This window comes from Tenrec ecaudatus, chromosome 15 (assembly GCF_050624435.1).
Source record: "Tenrec ecaudatus isolate mTenEca1 chromosome 15, mTenEca1.hap1, whole genome shotgun sequence".
Lineage (NCBI taxonomy): Eukaryota > Metazoa > Chordata > Mammalia > Afrosoricida > Tenrecidae > Tenrec > Tenrec ecaudatus.
In genome coordinates, this window is record NC_134544.1 from 54,345,851 (window position 1) to 54,368,742 (window position 22,892).

Sequence of the window (22,892 nt, forward strand, 5' to 3'; positions counted from 1 at the left end):
GGCACAATAAACCTTAACTATCTCAGAGAGTCATATTTAGACACATTTTATTTGAAATAAACCTGTGCACATACGAACTCTCTCCTGGCTCCAAGTACTGATTACCTTTAAATTAACCTTAACTCTCCACAAAAATAAGAATCCACAATATAATCCCCATTCATAACTTTTACATTTTAAAGATTTCTTTCTTTTAAAGACAATCACTAGATTCCTGAGATTATATGGCCCCAAAGGTATGTTAGAGCAATTTGGGTATAGAAATGATCTAGAATATTTAGCACTGGGATTTCAAGTTACAGATATTTCTAGAGTTTAATAAACTACAATTTTACTAAACAAAATGTGAACTAATCCATGACCCGCATTTCCGTAGGCAATTCTCCAGGTGGCTCTGAGGTTTTCTATAAAGGAGATAAATACCATTCACTTAACACATGGTTTTTCTTTCTTTCTAAAACATTTTATTGGGGGCTCTTACAGCTCTTACTACAATTCATCCGTCCATTAATTATGTCTAGCACATTTGTACATATGTTGCCATCATCACCCTCAAAACACTCTCCTTCTACTTGAACCCCTGGTATCAGCCCCTTCCCCCACCCTCCCTCCTTCATGAACCCTTGATAATTTATAATTTTATTTCATATCTTATACTGACTGCTGTCTCCACCCACTTTTCTGTTGTTTGGCCCCCTGGAAGGGGGTACACATTTTTATTTCATAGTCAAATTCTGTTCAAACAACAGAATTCTGGAGAGTATTACTTGACTGAAATGCCCTATTTTCATTTAGTCTTTTATGATCTATAAAGTGTCTTAATGTGCATTATCATTTTTATTCCTCATAGTCATGCTCAAAAATGGAAATAATTTTAATGATCACTTTCCAGTCATTAGTTCCGAGATCTAAAAGGAATTGAACAGAAAATGATTAGATGGTTGTTAAAAATTTGGGGACAGATAGACCTGATATTGTCCCTGACTTTGACATTTGTTAGTTTCGTTGGTTTGGATACACTCTCCTTCAAATAGTGTATAGATAAATATAATGCTTCATCATCCAGATTTCAAAGAGCAAAAAGATCTGTGGCTTCTGATGAGGCCTCCCAGGGCTTTCTTAAAGAGTGTTAACCTTCATTGCTGTGTTCTCACTCTTTGCCTATCTTGCTATGGCTTGATTTTTTGTGCATATTATTATCTCTACAGATTTATCTAGATAAGATAGGCTGGATGAATAGTCTGGAGGGGAAAACAACGGGACCAATGGTTCCGGGGAGACACAGGAGAAGGGCAAGTGGGGGAAAGAAGGTGGTGCTGACCAGCCCAGGACAGGGGAGCAACAAGTGATCCAAAAGCAGTGGCAAGGAGGGTGTGAGAGACCTGGTAGGGATTCAGCAAGGGCAAGGTAACCAAGAGAAATTACTAAAACCCAAATGAAGGCTGAGCATGATAGTGGGACAAGAGGAAAGTAAAAGGAAATAGAGGAAAGAACTAGGTGACAATGGGTATTTACAGAGATCTAAAGATGGGAATGTACATATGTAAATATATTTATATAAGCGTGTGGGGAAACAGATCTACATGCATGAGATAGTTTATTGTGCCAGCCTGGCCGATAATTGAAGGGCAGATAGATAAATGGCTCATTGAGCCTTGCCTTTCTTGTCTCTCGCTCTTTGATGATCGGACCAGTGTGTGGCTGCCTTGCTTGTTCTGTGCCTCAATTTACAGGCTACACTACCTGTGAGACGCCTAACCTATGGACTGTGTCACTGTAAGTTGAGGTCCCTTTAAGACCACATGATTAGAATGTATATCTCTGGAGCTGGGGACTGATGGTTGGTGACCTGGCTGACAGTTGGTGACCTGCCTTGCTGTTTGCTGCCTGTGCTGGGATAGCCTAGCTCTCTCTACAGAGGACTAACTGGTGACCCTCAAGACTTAAAGGACTGTCAGTATCTTACAACTCTCTCATGGGAGTGAGTTGCACTGAGCCATTTGTACTGCTTTATAATTTAACTGTTCATTTCTTGTATTATCTATCTATCTATCTATCTATCTATCTATCTATCTATCTATCTATCTATCTATATGTATATAATTTAACAGTTCATTCCTTGTGTTATATATCTATCTTTATAAATATATATATATATATACACATGTATATATATATATATAATTACTAGAAGTCTGGTTTTGTCTCTCTAGAGAACCCTGTCTAACACAGTGTATATATTTATTAGTTTAGTTTTAAGGCAGCAGATGGACATTGGGGCTCCACTCAAGTATTTACTCAATGCAAGAACACGTTCTATTAAATTGGCATTCCAGGATGCACACCTTCTCAAGAGGATTGCTGAACAAAAATGTGTGCATAAGCAAATGTGGTGAAGAAAGCTGTTGGTGCCCAGCTATCAAAAGATATAGTATCTGGGGTCTCTAAGGCTCAAAGATAGACAAGCGGCCATCTAGCTGAGAAGCATCAAAGCCCACATGGAACAAGTACACCAGCCTGTCTGACCACGAGGTGTAGAAGGGACCAGTAATCAGATCTAAAAATCATATCAGTGGGTGGCCAGCCCCTTGATATGATCACTGAAGAAAAACGTGTGCATAAGCAAATGTGGTGAAGAAAGCTGATGGTGCTGGCTATCAAAAGATATAACATCTGGGGTCTTAAAGGCTTGAAGATAGCCATCATCTAGCTTAGAAACAACAAAGCCTACCAGCCTATGTGACCATGAGCTGTCGAAGGGATCAGGTATCAAGCATCAAAGAACAAAAAATCATATCATTGTAAATGTGGGTGAGTGCAGAGTGGAGACTCAAAGCCCACCGGTAGGCAACTGGACACCCCCTCACTGAAGGGTTGTGGGGAAGAGATGAGCCAGTCAGGGTGCAGAGTAGCAATGATGAAACGTATAACTTTCCTCTTGTTCTTAAATGCTTTCTCCCCCAACTGTCATGATCCCAATTTTACCTTACAAATCTGGCTAGTCCAGAGGATGTACACTGGTACAGATAGCAACTGGAAACACAGGGAATCCAGGACAGGTGACTCCTTCAGGACCAGTGATGAGAGTGGCAATGCCTGGAGGGTGGAGGGAATGTGGGGTAGAAAGAGGGAACCAATTACAAGAATCTATGTATAGCCTCCTACCTGGGGGATAGACAGCAGAGAAGAGGGCAAGGGGAGACGTCAGCCAGTGTAACATATAACAAAATAACAACAATTTATTAATTATGGAGGGTTCATGAGGGAGGGGGGAGTGGAGAGGGAGGGGAGAAAATGAGCAGCAGATATTAAGGGCTCAAGTAGAAGGCAAATGTTTTGAGAACGATGATGGAAACAAATGCACAAATGTGCTTGACACAATGGATGGATGGATGGATTATGATAAGCATCATACAAGCCCCCAATAAAATGATTTTTTTAAAAGAGTGTTGACCTTATGATGAGCTGACCTGAGACATGTAAAATTCCCAGCATAGAGACCAGCTGTCACATAGTCAAAATCTAACAGATACCTACTGGAGGCACAGCCGTCAAGCAGCAGAGCAAGGTCTCCTCTAGGACTGAACACAGCCTTTCAGAGTCAGTAAAACTTGTCCCCTGCAGGGTGTGCTAAGAAAAATTAAAGATAGAGGAGGGGAGCTCCAGCAATACTGAGAAACTGCTAAAAGGGGAGGGGTTGGCTTATCCTGCTCTATGGTGCACAGAGCTTACTGGTAATAATTCTAGCTTCTGTCTTCATTTTGCTTCCACAGCAGTAAGCAGATTGATGATCTGAGAGTGTTTGTAAGATTTTTATGAATTGCCAGGAACCTTGGTTCTTGATCACTGGAGCAGACATGAATGTGAAAGTTAGAAATTGGGGAAGATGAATTCCATTTGTTATTTGCTCTCTTGGGTAGCATTTGAGTACATCCATTAATTATATTTCTTGTTACTTATACTAATAAGCTTATTTTTAGGAATGATGTTATTATATTAAACAATACTTGAATATGATGTAGGATCTACACATGAAAATATAGAAGTGATTTTCTTTTCCTGACACAATCTCTATTATTGTTCGAAGGCTTTTGCTTTTTAAAAATTGTGAACCCTTTAGTCCTAGTTTCAAACTTAGCTTTATACTCTTCTGGAAATGGTTGGTACAGCACTGACAATGGAGATTGCTGATTTGGGAGGAGCTGTGAGCTTCATGTTAGCATGTTGATATGTATGAATGTATGAACAAGGTAATTCACGCATCTACACACTCACTACCATTTACTTGACGCTGGCTCATGGCAGCCCTGGAGGACAGGGTGGAGCAGCCCCTCTGGGTTTCCGGGACTCGAACCCTTGATGGCAGTAGAAAGCCCCATCTTTCTCCTACAAGACCATACAGATGTGGGAGAATTCTTGGTAGAATCAGAAAAGGGGCCAAGAGAGACTGCCAAGAATGAGGGTAGTGGAAAGGAGCTGCTACAGAGTTCAGTTCAGCCCCACTGTTACAAACACCATCCATGTGGGATGAGAACATGGTATGATAAGAAACCCCTGAATACAACTCAAGTATGCAAGATAAAGAACCTGAATTAAAATAAAAAGGAGTTGGAGCATTTACTTTGGTTTTCCTCAAAGGAAAAAATGTGTGGTGATAATTTAAGTAGAGGAAAATCCTAGAAGATATTCAAGTAAGACATGGTTAGAAAGGATTGAAAATAGGTGTGGTCATTTGTTAATTATGCATTCCCCTACCCAGAAGGCTTTTTGAAGACTTGTTCTGTACCCAGGATGTCCTTGGGGACCTCTTTTTGAGAGCAAAGGGGTGGCATCTTCCCATCGATAGGAGTCTCTCCAGTGGGGGAGGCAAAACAAACATGCTCAGCATGATGGGCCAGCGTGATGGGCCTGGGGATGGGTTCAGAAACAATTGTGTGTCTGTGCTGACAGCCGCAGAGAGAAGGGCAGGGAAAGACCATAGCAAGGTGAAACTAAGTTTTCAATGTGTGTGACATTTACCTAAAGTGTGTGAGTAGGAACTCACATGGACTACGTGCTCAACAGAACACAGTTTTTTCTTTCTTTTTCTGGAGAACGCTTTGTTTTCAGCGCTCTTTTAAGGCATCCTTCAGTTGCAACTACACGACAATCCTTGGAGCTTTGCCTTTGAGGAGCTTTGGTGGGGAAGTCCTGGGTGGTACAAATAACCCTGTGTTGGTTGACTATTAGCAGAAATGGTAGTGCTTCCAACTCACCAAGCTACACTGCAGGAAGCAGGTGTGACAACCCCATGGTAGTGGGCTCTACACACATGGGTTGTCATACATCACAATCAACAATCAACGTGAAGAGAAAGAGCATCACTAACAAGACAGGGCTGACTTAAGCCAAAAAACTCCCAATGTGTAGCAGTTTGGACAGAACTCCCAAGCTAAAAATAAAACAAAACGCCCTGTCACCAAGTCCTCCTGACTATCTAATGACCCAACTATAAGATAATGGCCCTGTGAGTTTCCAGGTCTGTAAAATTTTCTCTCTCCCATGGAGTGCTTGGTGGTTTTGAACTGTTGACTTTGCAGTTATCAGCCCACTGTGTAACGACTATGCTACCAGAGACTTAGCTTCACTTAATGAAGCTTTTGTTTTAATTTCTTGCCCAAAAAGTATATTTGTTATACGTTAATGAATGTCACCCTAGCAGGAGTATAGGAGGGTTTAAGATATCTTGTGTACATCAGGCATCATCAGAACGAAAAATCATATCATTGTGAATGAGGGGGAGTGTAGAGACCCAAAGCCCATCTGTAGGTTATTGGACATCCCCTTACAGAAGGGTCACGGGAAGGAGATGAGCCAGTCTGGGTACAGTATAGCAATGATGAAACATACAACTTTCTTCTAGTTCCTAAATGTTCACCCACCCACCCCACCCCCCACTATCATGATCCCAATTCTACCTTACACATCTGGCTAGACTAGAGGATGTACACTAGAACAGATAGGAACTGGAAACACAGGGAATCCAAGATGGACCAGTGGTGTGAGTAGTGATGCCAGGAGGGTGGAGGGAAGGTGGGGTGGAAAGGGGGAACCAATTACAAGGATCTACATATAACCTCCTCCTTTGGGGGAGGGACAACAGAAAAGTGGGTGAAGGGAGATGTCGGACAGTATAAGATATGACAAAATAATAATTTATAAATTATCAAGGCTTCATGAGAGAGAGCGAATTGGGAGGGAGGGGGAAAATGAGAAGCTGATGCCAGGGGCTTAAGTGGAGAGCAAATGTTTTGAGAATGATGAGGGCAATGAATGTATTAATGTGTTTTACACTATTGATGCATGGATAGATTGTGATAAGATTTGTGTGAGCCCCTAATAAAATGATTTTTAAAAAGATGTCTTCACTGTAGAATTAAGCTCTTATAACTCTGAGGACTGATAGGTAGCCCCATAGGACTCAGGGCCATAGAGAATGAGACATGTTTCCATTGTCAGGCTGTTTATAAATAGTAGGTTAGGGTGTTACGAAGAGCAGTCAGTAAGCCGAGAACTATGTATTGTTCCATTCCATAAACACCTATTGGCCTGAGGCAGAATAGAAGGGCATCCAGGTGTCTTTCCCTCACCAAACAACTTTGTCAGTGCCTGGTCATGGAATACTTGAACTGTCAGCTAGATATTTTCTAGATAAATGACATGAGCTCTCCCTTTGGATTTCAAAGAGAGAAAGGGTCTTGAAGTTGAGAGAGGCCTTAAGGACCCTCATAAGCAGTGCTGACAAGTCTTCGGGTGGGTTCAGAATATTCTTGATATTGGGAACTGAGCAATCTAGCTCCCCAAGTGTATGTACACACTATTAAATCTTATGAGACCATTTGATAACAATCTATTTTTGCGTGCTTTATGTTGTCTTTTTGGGTGACCAAAATATTAGCCTTCAGCTGTAGACTAGGGTTGGGTGATCTTACCCCTCCAGGGCTTGCATATTAAGACAGACATAAAAGTCAAAACATAATCCCTAACTCCAAATTCTATCTCCCCTTTTATCCTTTTACATTTTCATTGCCAGTCCTACTCGTGCCCGCTCGTACTGAACAGTGGGGGTCTGAAGTTCTGTGCCAATCAATCATACAGAAGTTTAAGAGCATAGCTTAGATTTCATTTTTTTCTAATAATATAAGGCCCACTATAACTGCAACACTAGTTTGCAAGTCTCTTTTCAGGATCTTGATGAAAGAGAACGCTTCTGATCAGAAGATGACCCGGCTCTTTGCCCAGAGTCCCCCCGGACAGCCCTTCTTACGAACGAACAGCATGATTTGCAATGAGCTAGGCAGCGAGCTGCCCTGTCAGAGGTTTGGAACTATCTATATAAAATGATGTTTCGCAAGAGCAGCAGGACAGAAACAAGTTCAAAAGGACAGAGGGAAAACGGCTGCAAATCTGTGGCAAACAGGATTGCACTGAAATTGACAGGATTCCTTGACTCTGCCTTTGATTCACGCACTGATTTCTCAACACTTTGAACCTGTTTCAAGTGGTGTTAGTCGCAATGACAACCTTTCTCTGCAATAAAAAACAAATGATCCTACTTTTATAGACAAATTGAACCATGACTATTGCTTAACCTTGTTTTCCTGATTTTTAAAAATGGGAATAGTTCTAAGAAACTGCTCCCTATTTATTTCTCCTCCTCCTATTTTAACTGCAAATGAAAAACACACTTTGCGATTTAGCCGAAGGAAGTTCAAGATGAGTCTTCGGGGAACGAAAGTAGTGCGACTGGTTATCATGTTAATCTCCCACTGTCGGAGTTGGGCTTGGGCCAAATTGAGATAAGCTGCTTATAGCAAATGAACAGAGTTTGAATGGTTAAAAAAAATGACCCTGCTTCTCAGATCTGGTGCTGGTAGGACAGCTTGACATGTTTTCCAGTTCTCTCTCCCGTCACACATACTAAATATCTGAAGTGACTGGAGATAAAAGGAAGGTTATTAGCTATGAAATGCCTCCTTATTTATTCTCCTCCAGTAAATGTATCTGTGTACTTAACCATGACTACAAGCCAACTAGAAAGTGTAGCTCGATGTCAGTTTTTCATCTTTTGATTCTCTGCCCCAAGTTTCCTATCTCGTTAATGGGAACAAGTAGAGAAAATTAAAGGGGGCATTAGACATCTACGTGTGGAACGGAACTAGGCACATGGGTCAAGAAGTGCGAAAGATGTTTGCCCTTTTCGACTTGATTTTTACGTTTAATTGTTTGTTTCAGTGTCTTTGAAATACCTTTTGTTTATATTTGACCTCAGTATCATCATTTGAGTTCATGTCATTAGTTTAGCTTCATGGCGATAGTGAAACATACATTATTTTATGGCTGTTTATTCTAAGGAATGGCAGAATGATAAGAGAGAGGGAGGGAAGAAGAGGGATAGAGAGGGAGGTGGGAAGGGAGAAGGAGAGGGACAGAGAGAGAATGAGAATTTGTTACGGGGCTCTGGGACCGGATGTGATGTATTGGGGGACAGAATAGTGGTCTAAGAGTCTGCCATTCTAGTTTTGTCAATAGCGGTAATCGGCAGTGAATCTTTTTGTAATGCCCCTCAATACGCCCGAGTTAGTTTTCTCAAATCTGACATGATAAAGTTGTGGTTAATGATCTGTTAGGTCCTGTTATGAGTTGACCTGTATCCCCCCCCCCCCAAAAAAAGGGATGCTCAAGCCTAAACTCCAGCATTTGTGAATGTGACTTTATTTGGAAATATTCTCTTTGAAGACGTAATTCATTAAAATGACATCTTACTGAAATAGGGTGGGCCCCGAGCCAACATGAGCGGTATTCTTCTAGAAAGAGGACAAGAGACACATAGAGAGAGACTTACAAAGAAGACAGACACATGAAGGCAGACAGTGGAGTTATGCTACCATAAGGCAACAAATGCTTGGAGACACCAGAAGTTGTATAAGACAGAAAAGGATCTTCCATCTAGTGCCTTTGATGAGAACATGGCCCTGTGGACCTTCCAACTCCAGATTTCTAGCCCTTGGAACTGTGGGGAATATGTTTATGTTCTTTTCAAGCCCCCCAGTCTGTGGAGCTTGGCTAAGGTAGCTCCAGAAAATGAATATAGTTCTTGCAATTTTTTCATGAATTCATACTCTATTCTCTTCCACCTATTAGTTTACCATCCTTCATTAAAAAAATCATTTTATTGGGGGCTCATACAACTCTTTTTAAAAAATTAATAAATATTTTTATTGGGGCTCATACAGCTCTTATCACAATCCATACATACATCAATTGAGCAAAGCACCCTTATATCATACAACTCTTATCACAATCCATACATGCATCCATTGTGTGAAGCACATTTGTAAATTTGTTGCCTTCATCATTCTCAAAACATTTTCTTTCTACTTAATCCTTTGGTATCAGCTCCTCACTGTTTCCCCTTTCTCCCCACTGCCCCCTCCTTCGTGAACCCTTGATAATTTAGAAATTATTTTGTCATATTTTACTCTGTCTGATGTCTCCCTTCACCCACTTCCCTGTTGTCTGTCCCTCAGGGAGGAGGTTATATGTAGATCCTTATAATTGGTTCCCCCTTTCGACCCCACTTTCCCTCCACCCTCCGGTGTCCCCATTCTCAGCACTGGTCCTGAAGGTATCATCTGTCCTGGATTCCCTGTGTTTCCAGCTCCTATCTGTACCAGTGTACATCCTCTGGTCTAGCCAGATTTGTAAGGTAGAATTGGGATCATGATAGTGGGGGGAGGAAGCATTTAAGAACTAGAGGAAGGTTGTATATTTCAGCGTTGCTACATTGCACCCTGACTGGCTGGTCATTTCTCCTCTCTGTTTCTGGATTTATTTTTTCCTCCCATCTCCTATTATTTTACTTTTTCCTACTTTTTGATTTAAAGTTCTGTCACACACGTCTAAGGATGTCTCTGAATTTGTTTCTCTAGTCAACCCAGCCTAACGCAGCCATCGTAATAGGTGTGAAGTTGTATGTCTGTACATTTTTCATTTGTATTATTCTCCTAATAACTGATGATCTTTAGCTTCTTCTCATGTGCTATTGACACTTTATGTTCCTTCTCTGAAAAAAATACCTATTTAGATTATTGATTTTTTAAAAATTGAAGTGTCTTTCTGTTGTTTAGTTTAATTCTAGCATTTTTGAGAGAATTGGAGTACTAGAATGGATATAGTAAATATGGATATGAGGTGAACGTTGGAAGGAGCCTGAGGATAAAGAACTTTTCAAGATGAGAGGTATTACAGTATTCTTGAAAATCAATAGTGAAGAAAAAATCCCAAGAAAACAGGAATCAGAGCATAATGAGGGTGTTGGACTTAGATCATGATGGACAGTTTAATTTTTGTGGATTCATGTATGGACACAGATATGGATAAACTTGTGACTATGGTAGACGTTTCTTTTATTCTCAGTATTGGAACTTTCATACTCAGAGGCTTGGGATCTTCTAATTAGGCTCCTAAGGGCATACATGTAAATGCTTGAGAATATAGGTACTTGTAGTCTTTGAAGGCATTCAAATAATCATACTAACAGAGAAATGCATGCACACACACAAAATAAAAGGATGCTACATCAGTATAACCCACTGCCACAGAGGTGTTTAAAAGTATGTTCTAGAATATTGTTAAGTGAAAAGGATGCCACCCAATGATATAAATAGTATGCTCCAAATTAAAATCTCCATCTATTTACACAAGAAAAGTACAACGAAAATCATTTCCTCCTAGATGCTGAAGCTGTAGATATCTTTTGCGTCTTCTTTGTTGATAATAAATGTTGAGTGAATTTGTCTACCTTTGCTAACCAAGCGGTTTTTTCCCTCTTCCTATTATGGTTTTGAGATTTTTCTAAGATTCTCCACCTATTGTACATCGGTATTGATTATGATACTACTCCTGGATTGAGTAGGTAACTACAAATAAGAGATTAACTCTCTAAAGCCTGGAGTTTTTGTTAGCAAAATTGACCAAGAACTCTGTGCTGACTTCCCTTGGATACGTCTTGAAACCAGGGCGGATGTTCCTTCCAATCATATTCTCTAGCTGGATGAAAAGGGAGAAAGATTGCAACCTCCAGGAATGTCAATGATGCTGTTTTTGTCTCCCCTCTACAATGAGAGAGGATTACAGCCAGGTCTCACAAATTGAAATGTTTCATGAAAACAGTAACACCACGGAGTCATGAACCCTTCAAAGGTGGCCTCTGTAATAAATCATACACCAAGAGTCTGGAGACTGAAGCCATTAGGGTGACAGCATTTTATGGGCTGCATCAAACAGGACAATGAGGAAAGGTCGAAGTCTGAATCTAGACGCAGCACACACCTTCAATAAAGAATAAAGGTTTTAGTTTCTTCCCCCCCCCCTTAAAGAAATAGCCTGAAAAATCAGTGCAAACTTAATGTTGGATTCACATTCAATAGCCCTTGACTTGATCCGACTCATGACACTCCATGTGCATCAGAGAAAAAACTGTGCTCCTAGGTGTGTTTTTTTCCTTTAAATTTTATTTTTTATTGAGAATATAAACAGCAAAACATACACCAATTCCACTATAATATTGATTATATCCTTCATTCTCTTCTTCCCTTTCTGAGCATTATCCTCACAACATAAATGCACTACAGCTAAGGTTCCTATCAAATCTTATTTTCTTTAATCCTCCAACTCTTTTCACAATCCATACATCAATTGTATAAAGCACGTTTGTACATTTGTTACCCTCATCATTCTCAAAACATTTGCTCTCCACGTACACCCCTGGTATCAGCTCCTCATTTTCCCCCTTCCCTCACGGTTAACCCCTCCCTCATGAACTCTTGATCATTTATAAATGATCATTTTGTCATATCTTACATTGTCCAATGTCTCCCTTTGCCCACCTTTCTGTTGTCCGTCTTCCAGAGAGGAGGTTATATGTAGATCTTTATAATTGGTTCCCCCTCTCTACCCCACCCTCCCTCTACCCTCCCAGTATTGCCACTCTTGCCACTGGTCCTAAAGGGATCATCCTTCCTGGATTCCCTGTGTTCCAGTTCCTATCTCTACCAGTGTACATCCTCTGGTCTAGCCAGATTTGTAAGGTAGAATTGGCATCAAAGAGCAACAACAACAAAAAAAACTATACCACTGTGAATGAAGAGGAGTGTGGAGTGGGGACCCAAAGCCATCTGTAGGCAACTGGACATCCCCTTACAGAAGGGTCTCTGGGAGGAGACAAGCCAGTCAGGGTGCAGTGTAGCAATGATGAAGCATACAATTTTCCTCTAGTTCCTAAATGCTTCCTCCCAGCCCCCCACCATCATGTTCCCAATTCTACCTATCGAATCTTTTGAAGCACTGCTGTCAATTTCATCCCATATCGACAGTTCTTAAAAGATCATGATGCTCAAGACAGCTTTAAAAAATTCCAAACAAAACTATTGTTCTGTTTTAAGAAGACATCAGAGTTATTTTTGGTTTAAGGTTTAGTGATCATCTTTGGGAAACCAATAGTTTCAGGGGCTCAGCCATCCTCTATGGCTCCAGAAAGTAGAGCGTCCACGGGAATTTTACTTCTCTCTGCATATCCCCCTTTGATCCGGATTCTTCTATGGACACTTGTATCAAAATGTTCCGTGGTGGCAGTTGGGCGCCACTAGTTCTTTCTGGTCTCGTGGCCAGGAGGCCATTGTCCGTGGAAGCAGTTAGCCATACACCCCTGATTTGCCTCTTCTTCCTGACTCTCCTTCTTCCTCTGTTGTTCCAAGTGATTGTCAACCAATTGTTGTACCTTGGACTGTTTGCCAGCTTATACGATCCTAAGTACTACACAATAAACTAGGATATTGGATGGAAGCCCTAAGCATGCTTGGGCCAATTAGCTGAGAGGTCCCATGAAACCATGAACTTATCTATGGAGTTTTTAATAGCTGATATTTCCGAAATAATAGACATGTCTTTGTTTTCAGAAGCCTCTGGGTAGACTTGAACTTTTTTGGTTAGCAGATGAGCAGATTAACTGTTTGCCTCTGCCAGGGATTCCATACTGTGTAATACACTGTGATATCAGCACATACACACACACAGACACACATGCGCAGACACACACACAAACACACATATCTCACTACCACTGAGTTGATTTCAAACCCATCGGGACGCTAAAGGATAGAATGGGCTGCCTCGGTGGGTTTTATAGACTGTAAACCTTTATGGGAATGCAAAGCCCTGTCTCTTCTCTACAGAGCCGCGGGTGGGTTCAGACTTTGTAACCCACTATGCCACCAGGGCGCCTGCATATTTTATATAATATATTCTGTAAGTATAGAAGATTGAACAAAAGTGAAGTCCTGGAGACCTTTGGTTAGCGAGTAAGTATTACTTGGAGAATTGAAAGGTTGTGGAACAGTGAGTGCTGTGCTTTGTGGAGTCGTGAGAGTTGATTGGGCCTATTGCTGCCAGCAGAGCTGTCCACACCAGCAGGTGCCAGGCACGGAGAGCGCTGCCCTCTCAGACATTGACCCGGGGTCAGGGCATCCGTCGACGAGCTCTGTTGACTCCAGCAATCCACAGGCAGGGGAGTGCCCCACTCCTGTAGGAACAGCCCACAGACCATAAAGGTTTTATAGCTGTCCAAGATAGAATTCAGGTTCATTCTTTCCAGCTTCATTCACAGTAAGGGAGAAGAGAGGGAGGGGATGGTAACGGCGGAGCAATGTTTAACTCAACAGATTCCAATGTCTCTGTGGTGAAGATGATCAAACCCCCTACGTCCCCACCCTGTTGGCTCCACAAACAGGAAACGTCAAGGGAGGGCCCCTTGCCAGATGCTCCAGCCAGCAGCTGAACTGAAACCGACCTTCCCTGGGAAGAGGGAGAGAACATAGTGTAGGAAACCCAAGACCTAAGGAGTGAGAGAGAGAGAGAAGGCAAACTACCCTCATATCTTTGCCATTGACCTCTCTGTGTGCTAAGATGAGAGGAAGAAGATAGTTGAAATGTTAGTGTTGTTGCGATTGCTAGGGTTTTCTTAGCTAATGTCTGTTGTGTGTCAGACAGTAGGTTATATTTTTCAGAAGTACATCACAAGTGTTTCCTTTCATGTCCGTCTTTGTCTGGAGTCACTGTTTGGACTTGTTGAGCATGATAGCACTCTGTAAGGCCCAAGGACAAATGGGTCAGACACAGATCTCCCCACTGAAGGCAGGCGTCCTCCCCTGAGCCCTGGCTGCTCTCTCTACACCTGTGTGGGAGCACAAGAAATTGGTAACAAATCTCCATTTCCAGGGAAGATAGTGGAGCGATGCATGTAAGGAAGGGTATCAATTCAATGATACTTCAAATATCACTTCAGCAGTGGTTTCAACTCCCTTCATGATGACTGATGAGAAATCCGGCATGGTTTGGATTTTTTTTTCCATGGATGTCACCACCTATCTGTTACTTTGTTCAACCATAACGACTTACATGCTGCCATGATGTTGGAAGCTATGCAACTTGAACTTCAAATCCAGCAAGGTAACCTGGGTGGACAGGTGTCGGTAGCACTTCCAGAATAAGCAGACTAGAAATAAAGGCCTGAGAATCGATTTCTGAAAGTTATCCAGTGGAAACCTTCTGGATCACTAAAGAACATTGTCCAAGATAGCACTGAACGATGAGCCTCTGAGGTTGGCAGGCACCGCGCCACACTGACTGCGACAGTCAACTTGAACACAGCAACAATCGTGAAGTTGGCACAGCGCTGGGCAACATTTCGTTCTCCTATACACTAGGTCCCTGTGAGTGGGACCCAATTAATGGCACCTAACAACAATTATAGTAAAGCCCTGAAGAAGCAATAACATCTTAAGGTGGAAAAAGAGAGAAAGAAGTTGTTTAAAGCTGTAATGTGTTTTATGGTTTACAAAGCACTTTCTTGAACTTTACAATGGCTTTGCCCGTACAGTTTTATGATTTCCAAGTTTCCATTGAGCCCAGCCAAGTTTAACCCATAAATATTTATTAAATTATGATCCTAACAGCCACTGCCATTTGTATCAGGGACTTTAACAGCCATTATTATGTTGTTTACCTTTCGTAACAACTCTATGGAGCAGACAGCCTCTTTGGACCGGTGAAGAACTTGAACGGCACAGTGGCCCAGTAGCTTGTCCAAGGACACAAAGCTTAAGTGGAAAATCTGGGACTTATCTGGTTTGCCCAGGCTTCTTTCAGTTAGATTAGCTTTATACATAATATCAGCTTGTCCTCATGAGTCAAAGCAAGAAAGCAGGATAATCAGACGTTTGATCATTGGAACTTGGCAGGAGAATATGGCATTTAGAGATGACATTGATCTTGTGGGCTTTTGCACATGTTGAAACAAGGACAGAGAGAAAGTCACTGATCCATATTAGTTCTTTGAACACATTTTATGTTTCCTTTTCAATTTTCATCTCTTTCCTGGATGATATAAGCAATCTGCTCTCAACTACTAACCTAAAAGTCGATGGCTCGAACACACCCAGTGTCACAAGAAGAGAGACATGAGAATCCATTGGCTTCTGTAAAGATTACAGCCAAGGCAATCCTGTGCAGCAGTTTTATTATGTAATACAGTGAGTCCCCATGAGCCAGCATCAACTCAACATACTGGCAGTGACTTTGTGTTGTTGTTATTATGCTTAAATAATGAGTTTCCTTATAGACGTGTTTCCAGAACATAATAGAAAGAGGGAAAAAATGAGCGAAGAAATGAAACAAAACATCCCCACCTCCAGTCAGTCCTGGGGCTTTGGGGCTTGGCTCAAGGGGAGTCGCTCTGGGATATGGGGGTACAGTGAATGGTGTGACCCTTTGCTGGGCATGCCTACCCAGTAGGGTATTGGGCCCCCTAGGGTTTCTGGTATGGGCTCCAATAAATTTCTTCCCTTTTGCTTAAAAAAAAAAAAAAGAAATGAAATGAAACAAAAACAAATCATGCAGCAAAATAAAAATCCAGGAAACAAACTAATGAATGAGCAAATCAGCAATAAGGAGAACAGAGAAAGTAATTACCTTTTATATTGTGCAGAGTGAAAACATGTGCACAGAGAGAAGAGAGAATCTTATCACATGAATGAAGTCAGGTGAGTTTTTCTTAGGCTCTCCTTCATTCCTGAATTGCCCTCAATCTATCGTCCCTCCCCGTCCCCTCCTCCCAGGGCTCATCAATTAAATACACACATTTAGGATATATATCCCAGCTAGTTCCCATTACTCTCCACAAGCCTACATTTTAATGTCCTGTCTACCTTGCTGTTTCTGAAGCCACTACCCTCCAAATTCTGATCTTAGCCCCATCAAGTAGACGCAGAGCCATTCTAGGCACTTGGCTGCTTAGAATGTAGATAAAGGAAAATAAAAGGCCTCTTGATCTGTAGCTCCACAATGCCTCGCGGCTGGTTCTTCCCTCGTTAGGGGTGATGTCTGTAAACTACACCAAGTCCCTCCCGGTCCCCCAATTCTGTAGTTTCCTTCATTGTCCCTTGTATTGCTTTGAGTCATATCTGGCTTCTTAGAAATAAAGCCAAGACAAAGCCTACATTCCCCCTTGTCTTAACAAGTGAGAGCACGACCTAGGCAGAAGCTTAGTTGTTGTTAGGTGCTGTTGAGTGGGTTCGCCCACACCTGTGTACGACAACAGGAAACACCGCCTGGACCTTGGCAAGGCTCACAATTTTTGCTATGTGTAAGCCCAGTGTTGCAGCCACTGTGTGGGTCCCCCTTGTGGAGGGGTTGCTGCAGTGAGTCAAGTTGAGTGTCTGAGTTGGGGGGGGGAATCAAGATAGCTCTGAGGGCTTTAAATATTGGGGATTGTTTAGATTTGAGCAAGGGCCTTCATATGATAGTGTAAGACTGCAGCATCCACGAGGCAAGAGTTTTAAAGCTGGGAAATTAGAGTCTTGGAGAGAACGTGTCATTTGATGTCGCCTATTGAACAGTTGTAGCATTTGATGCTCATTGAAATGTTGGGGGGCGGTTCTCAAAATGAACAATACAATGATTTACAAGCTTTATCTTCTGGGGCAAGAGTTTCTTGAAATAATAAAGTAACCTTAATGAATATAGGTGAATTATACATTCATGTTAATGTAGAAAGTAGCTGTCAGCATTGAGGGTTTTGCTTCTCAGTATCCCGCCGTGTATCCGTTCTTCAGCTTGAGCTAAAGATGAGATGTCTAGACGTTTGATCCATCTATGGATGGGTGGCTGTTTCAGTTGCCATAAAGGTCATGTTTTCCAGGTGGATCGATTGATAGATATCACAAGTGAAACATATCTTGACATCCTTTGAAAGCGAGAGCCCTGGAGGTGTAGTGGTTACATGTTGGCCTGCGAACCAACAGCAGTTTCCAGGGAGCCGTCTCGGACATCCACAATGGGTCACTATGAGTCAGCATGGATTCATTGGCAATGAATTTGATTCTTTTGTTGTTGTTGTTTTTTTAACTAAAATAGCTACTGGTTAAAGTCTATGTCAACTAGATCTTCCTGGGTAAAGATAGGGGGGAACCCAGTTTATCAATCAGGTCTCAGACTGATGACAAGTCCTTATGGGTGTGACCTTTTATATAAGAGAGAAGAACCAGTTCTAAACCATTTCTCAATATAAATGTCTTTCTATATGTCAATACTTAACGACCGTTAAGTAAAACCCAGTGGGTTTTGCTTCTCTAGAGAACTCCGCCTAACGCAGTTGGGATAGGAGTGGTTCTAGAAAAACACAATCATAAGCATGAGTTTTCTAAGTTGCTACTCACCTGTAAAGGCACTGAGAACTCTGCCTCTGTCTCTGTTGGTGCAGATGAATCGATCACTATGAGTAACAAGGGCGGTGTTAATTCATAGTGTGAAGTGCCAAGGCTCATACCTAAACTAGCCCCACTGTGGATGAAGTGTTGATGAGAAGGGAATCTCTGCCTGCTCACGTGTTTGGAATCTTTCTACAATTTCATCAGGATGAAAAGTATAGGGACGCTGGCAAACTGGCGCTTCTTGCAGTAGACAAACTGGAAAGGAAAGAGCTGAACTCAGAGTTTTGGAAGCCCAGCTCAAATGCCAAATGAATGGCCTCCAAATTCCTATTTGTGCCCTGAAAGAATGCCTTATCTCTTCTAGTAACAGAGCATATTGCTGCAAATCAAACCCAGAATTCTATCCAATAAGTAGCTGAATTACAATGTCAGCTTAATTCTCACCTTAGAAAACTATCTGATATTAAAGTGAGAGCACTGATTGGAAAGAAATGGGACTCTGAAATTTGGGATGGGGACATACGGAGCAATAAACCAGAAGATAGAGACATTGAGCCCCAAGATTCCATTGAGTCATTCCAGCCACCAGCACCAACCCTCCCATCTGAAGAGACTAATGTACTTTCTGTACTAAAACCATCATTACCTCCCACCCACCAGCCACCACACACACACACACACACACACACACACACACACACACACACACGAAGAGATTATCCTAACTGTGGATGCTGATTTCATCTTGCTTAGATTCACAATCCATGCTCTTGGAAGCAGCAGTTAAGAGATCAAAGGACACATTGCATTGAGTAAAATATACATCTTACCCAAACCATAATATTTTCAATCACTTCATACGTATGTGAAAGGTGGACATTGAATAAGGGAGACTGAAGAAAATTTGAGGTCACATTTGAGCTGCGGTATTGGTGAAGAACGGACTGCCCAAAGCAGCAATACATGTGTCTTGGAAGAAGTACAGCCAGGATACTTCTTTGAGGCAAGGACGATGAGACTTTTGGGTGTGTTGTCAGGAGAGACCAATCCCTGGAGAAGGCCATCATGTTTGATAAAGTAGAGGAATAGCAACCAAGAGGAAGGTCCTCGACAAGATGGACCGACACAGAGGTTGCAATAATGGGCTCAGATAGAAGCGCATCTGAGACTGGCACAGGATTTAGGCAGTGTTTTGGTCTGTTGTATATAAGGTTGCAACTGACTCGACTGCATCTAACAACAACAACAATGTATGCTACTATGGCACCTAGGAGTCTATTGGGAATGCTGCCCGAGGCAGATAATGCTGCAGGTTCTCAGGAAACAGCCTCCCCACCCATTATTCCATCTATTCATAGAACTAGTCTAATCACAGCGAGTCACCCAAAGTGAAGTTCCGATGGCAACCCAAGAGGAAGCAGTCCATATTTCTAAAGAACTACGAGAGCTTTCTGATCTGGACAGACAGACGCCCAGGGAGTGTGTGGGGATGGCTAGGAAGGGTGTCAGATAATGGTTCCGGGGAAAGGAAGATCGAATCAGTTTGTGTTTGTTGATTATGGATCCATTAAGGACAGGTTACTCCTTCAGTGTTTCAGCTAGGGAGGCTAGGATCGGATCTAATAGTTCATTTGGTTGATTGCTGAAGTCAAGTTGAAGTACTGGATCTACCTTGGTGTACTATAGAAGAAGGGATCCATAGGCTTAGGACAATTGGCATGTTGAAGTGGATTTATCAAGATAAACCCACCGATTTACAAAAGGAGTTTCCCGAGGAAAACCTTTTATCCAAAGAGTAAGAAACCAATTTGTGAAGGGCGCCCCAGCCTCTCTGAAGACTCCCGTGACTGCTCATTTATGTCTGCCAGGCTGGAACCACCCTAAGTGCATTAAGACATTTGCCTGCAGTGGGGCTGATTGGGCCCCATGGGGTAGGGATCAAATTGAAGCACTGTCATGAGTGTGCTTACTGAAATGGACAGCAAAGTCAAACTAGTAGATAGTCTGACTCCTATGGACCTATGGCAGTGGTTCTCAACCTATGGGTCACAACCCCCTTTGGGGGTAGAACGACCCCCAAATACATCCTGAAAGTCAGGTATTTACATTATGATTCATAACAGTAACAAAACTACAGCTATGAAGTGTCAATGAAAATAATTTTATTTTGGGGGTCATCACAACATGAGGAACTGTATTAAAGGCTTGCGGCATTAGGAAGGTTGAGAACCACTGGCCCAGGAAGACATTAAAGCAAAAGCAACTGCACACTCATGGCGAGATTGCTGACATTGGTGCCACCTTCAGGGACTTGAGGGATGGACCTTGGCAAATGACACTGAGTTTTCATAATCTTAACCAAGTGGTGACTCTAATTGCTGCTGCTATACATTATGGTTTTGTTACGTGGACAAATCGATACCTCTCCCAATACCTGGTATGCAGCTATTGATCTGGCCATTGCCTTTATCTCAATTATGGTTTCAAAGGACCAGCTGGCAAAGGCAGTTATACACTTTTACAACTCTCTGGGACTATGCCATAATTTAGTGTTTGCCTGGTAGCCTTCTTTGGTTCAGCAAGCAAAGAAGGGGATAACTCTATTGCGTGGTGTGATGTGTTTGAAACTTATTTCCAAGGGGAAATTAGATTAGCATAATGGAGGTAAACAAGGGTATGTCTGGAATCCAGGAGATTTCTTAGGTGGTTTCTCAGTACCATCATGTCCTGTGATTAAATTCAATGGTAAACTACAGCACCTCACTTTTGACATGACTACTAATACTCTTCAGGAATAAAGGTTTGAGCTACCCTATCAGGAAAATAACCATGATCAGCTGAGGTACTTGCTGAGGATAAAGGAAATACAGACTAGGTAGTGGAAGGATTTAGTTCTAAATATAAGCTATCGTCGTGTGAGTAGCTATAGAAACAAGGATTGTGTACAGGTGTCACGTTGACAAGGGTGGTCTGCTATGGTAAGAGTATATGTGTGGTGGTTACATAATCTGTTGTCAATTTGAGGATTAAAAGTGAAGGAGTAGAGTCTAGCCTGTCACTCAGGTCATAACCAATGAGGCCTCCATGTGGGCATGGCCTTCTCCTGAGGATTCTGGGAACGCCTATCTTCTTCCATGGAGGCAGGAGACACTCTCTCTCTGATGACTCCCTAAGAGACATTGCAGCTGACAGACACACGGAACTACAGTAGTGCCCTGAGTTGGAGCAGCCACATGGAGATCCCTGCCAGAGCTGAGATGCTTACAATGCCACTTGGACAGGACTTCACACCCACTGCCTTGTGATCCTCCTGCATTCAGCATCATTGCATGTGTTTCATGAGTCTGAAGAGGACATTATAGATTGGTATCGGACATATGGGCTAATATTGGACTTATGGACTTGATCTGGACTGGGCCAGGATGTTTTCTCAATATTCGATTGCTTTTGTATACAAAGTTCTTTCTTAATCACATGTGCCTATGAATTTGCTTCTCTAGTCTACCAGGACTAACACAATATGTGAACTAGACACTCCTGTGTGAAGTTAAAGGTGGAGTCCGATGTATCAATCAGGTCACAGCTCGATGACACCTCTTTGGGGATGTTGGCTTTTGTATAAGAAAAAGACCAAGCAGAGCCAAGTTCTTTTTGCCCTGCCATCTTCTGCTAGATCTGGATCTGACTCTTTGATCTCCTATTGCATTGCCTGCCAATCCCCCAAAGCTGTTAGTAGACAACTGGTGGTGGATTCAACGTTGTATTCATTTACCTCATCATCCACCATGCTTTGCTTACCCCACCCCTTCACCTCCACCAATTTGTTATCTTTCCCCTATCCATCAGCTTCAACAGCTGCACAGTTAGGAGAAGCCTGACTTGAACTGGACTGGACTTCTACAACTGCATAGGTCATTTCTCGGTTGAAAACTTTTTCTATGTAGAAACACATACAAGTGTCACTGGTTTTGCTTCTCTAAGGAGCCCAACTATTTCTAGATCGTGTTGAACTGTTTTTTAAAGTTTTGGAGCTATTTGTAGATGCATGACCTGACTTGTTCTTAATTCATAATTGGAGACATGATAAACTCTAGAAGAAATTGACTTCATTATCATTAAAGCAATGAGTATAACCTAGGCCATATGAACACACAAATCTCTGGGAAAAATGATAATTTGAGCATAAGCACTTGTTCTTTCTATATTTCTTGATGATTGAACTAATATTGACAACAAAAATCCGGAGTAAGTGATCTAACTTTGTAAAACTCTTAAATAATAATCCTAATGTGTTGGTTTTATTGCTATGTAAGAAATTACCGCAAACCTAGTGAGTTAAAAGTAAACACATTTGTTATGTCAAATTTTCTGTGGGACAAAAGACCAGGCATGGCTTGCAGGGTTCTCTGCTTAAGTTTCACAAGGCTGAAGTCAAGATGTTGGCCAACCTGTCTTCCCATTTGATCAAGTTATTACAGATGAATCTGCTTCCAAACTAACTCAAATTGTCAGAAGAATGAATTTCCCTGTGTTTGTAGGACTGAGGGCCTCAATTTCTTGCTGGCTATTGACTGGAGGTCACTTTAAGCTCTTAAAGTTTCCCCCAAGTTTCTTGCCATCTGGGCTTTGCCTACATGGATGTTTACATTTAGAAGCTAGTGAGGAGAGTGAGAATGAGAATGCTAGTAAGATGATGTTCATATAACATGATTCAACCATACAGTGGCATTATATCACCTTTGTCATATACTATTGGTTAGAAGCGAATCAGACATCCTGAACAAATTAAAGGGAGAGTTTATCTGCTGTACAAGTAAAGTGAGTGCCTAGTCACTAGAGCAAAAGGGTAGAATTTAAAAAATCCATCAACCATAACACAACATAAAGTAAATTATCTTTTTTTCACTATCAGAGATATTACTCTCAACCAAGGAAAGAATTCAATCCATGTGGAGAAAAAAGAAAAGAAAGCATGTACTACATATTCTAAACCCTTTGCAGGAGGTAGATGTTTGAAATCCATTTGGAGGTATTCAAAAGGGCTTTGAAGATTGTTTTATTGTCTCAGTTTCACGTTTACAATTT

At 41.7% G+C, this 22,892-nt stretch overlaps 1 long non-coding RNA gene across 1 annotated transcript in view; it reads left to right on the forward strand.

Annotated features, from left to right (window-relative positions):
* Positions 1–22,892, forward strand: part of LOC142427928 (uncharacterized) — a 156,604-nt gene that overhangs the window by 60,359 nt on the left and 73,353 nt on the right. The window contains exon 2 of the long non-coding RNA XR_012780116.1: positions 16,085–16,139. This is a non-coding gene — a long non-coding RNA (uncharacterized LOC142427928). The remainder of the gene's footprint in view (positions 1–16,084; positions 16,140–22,892) is intronic.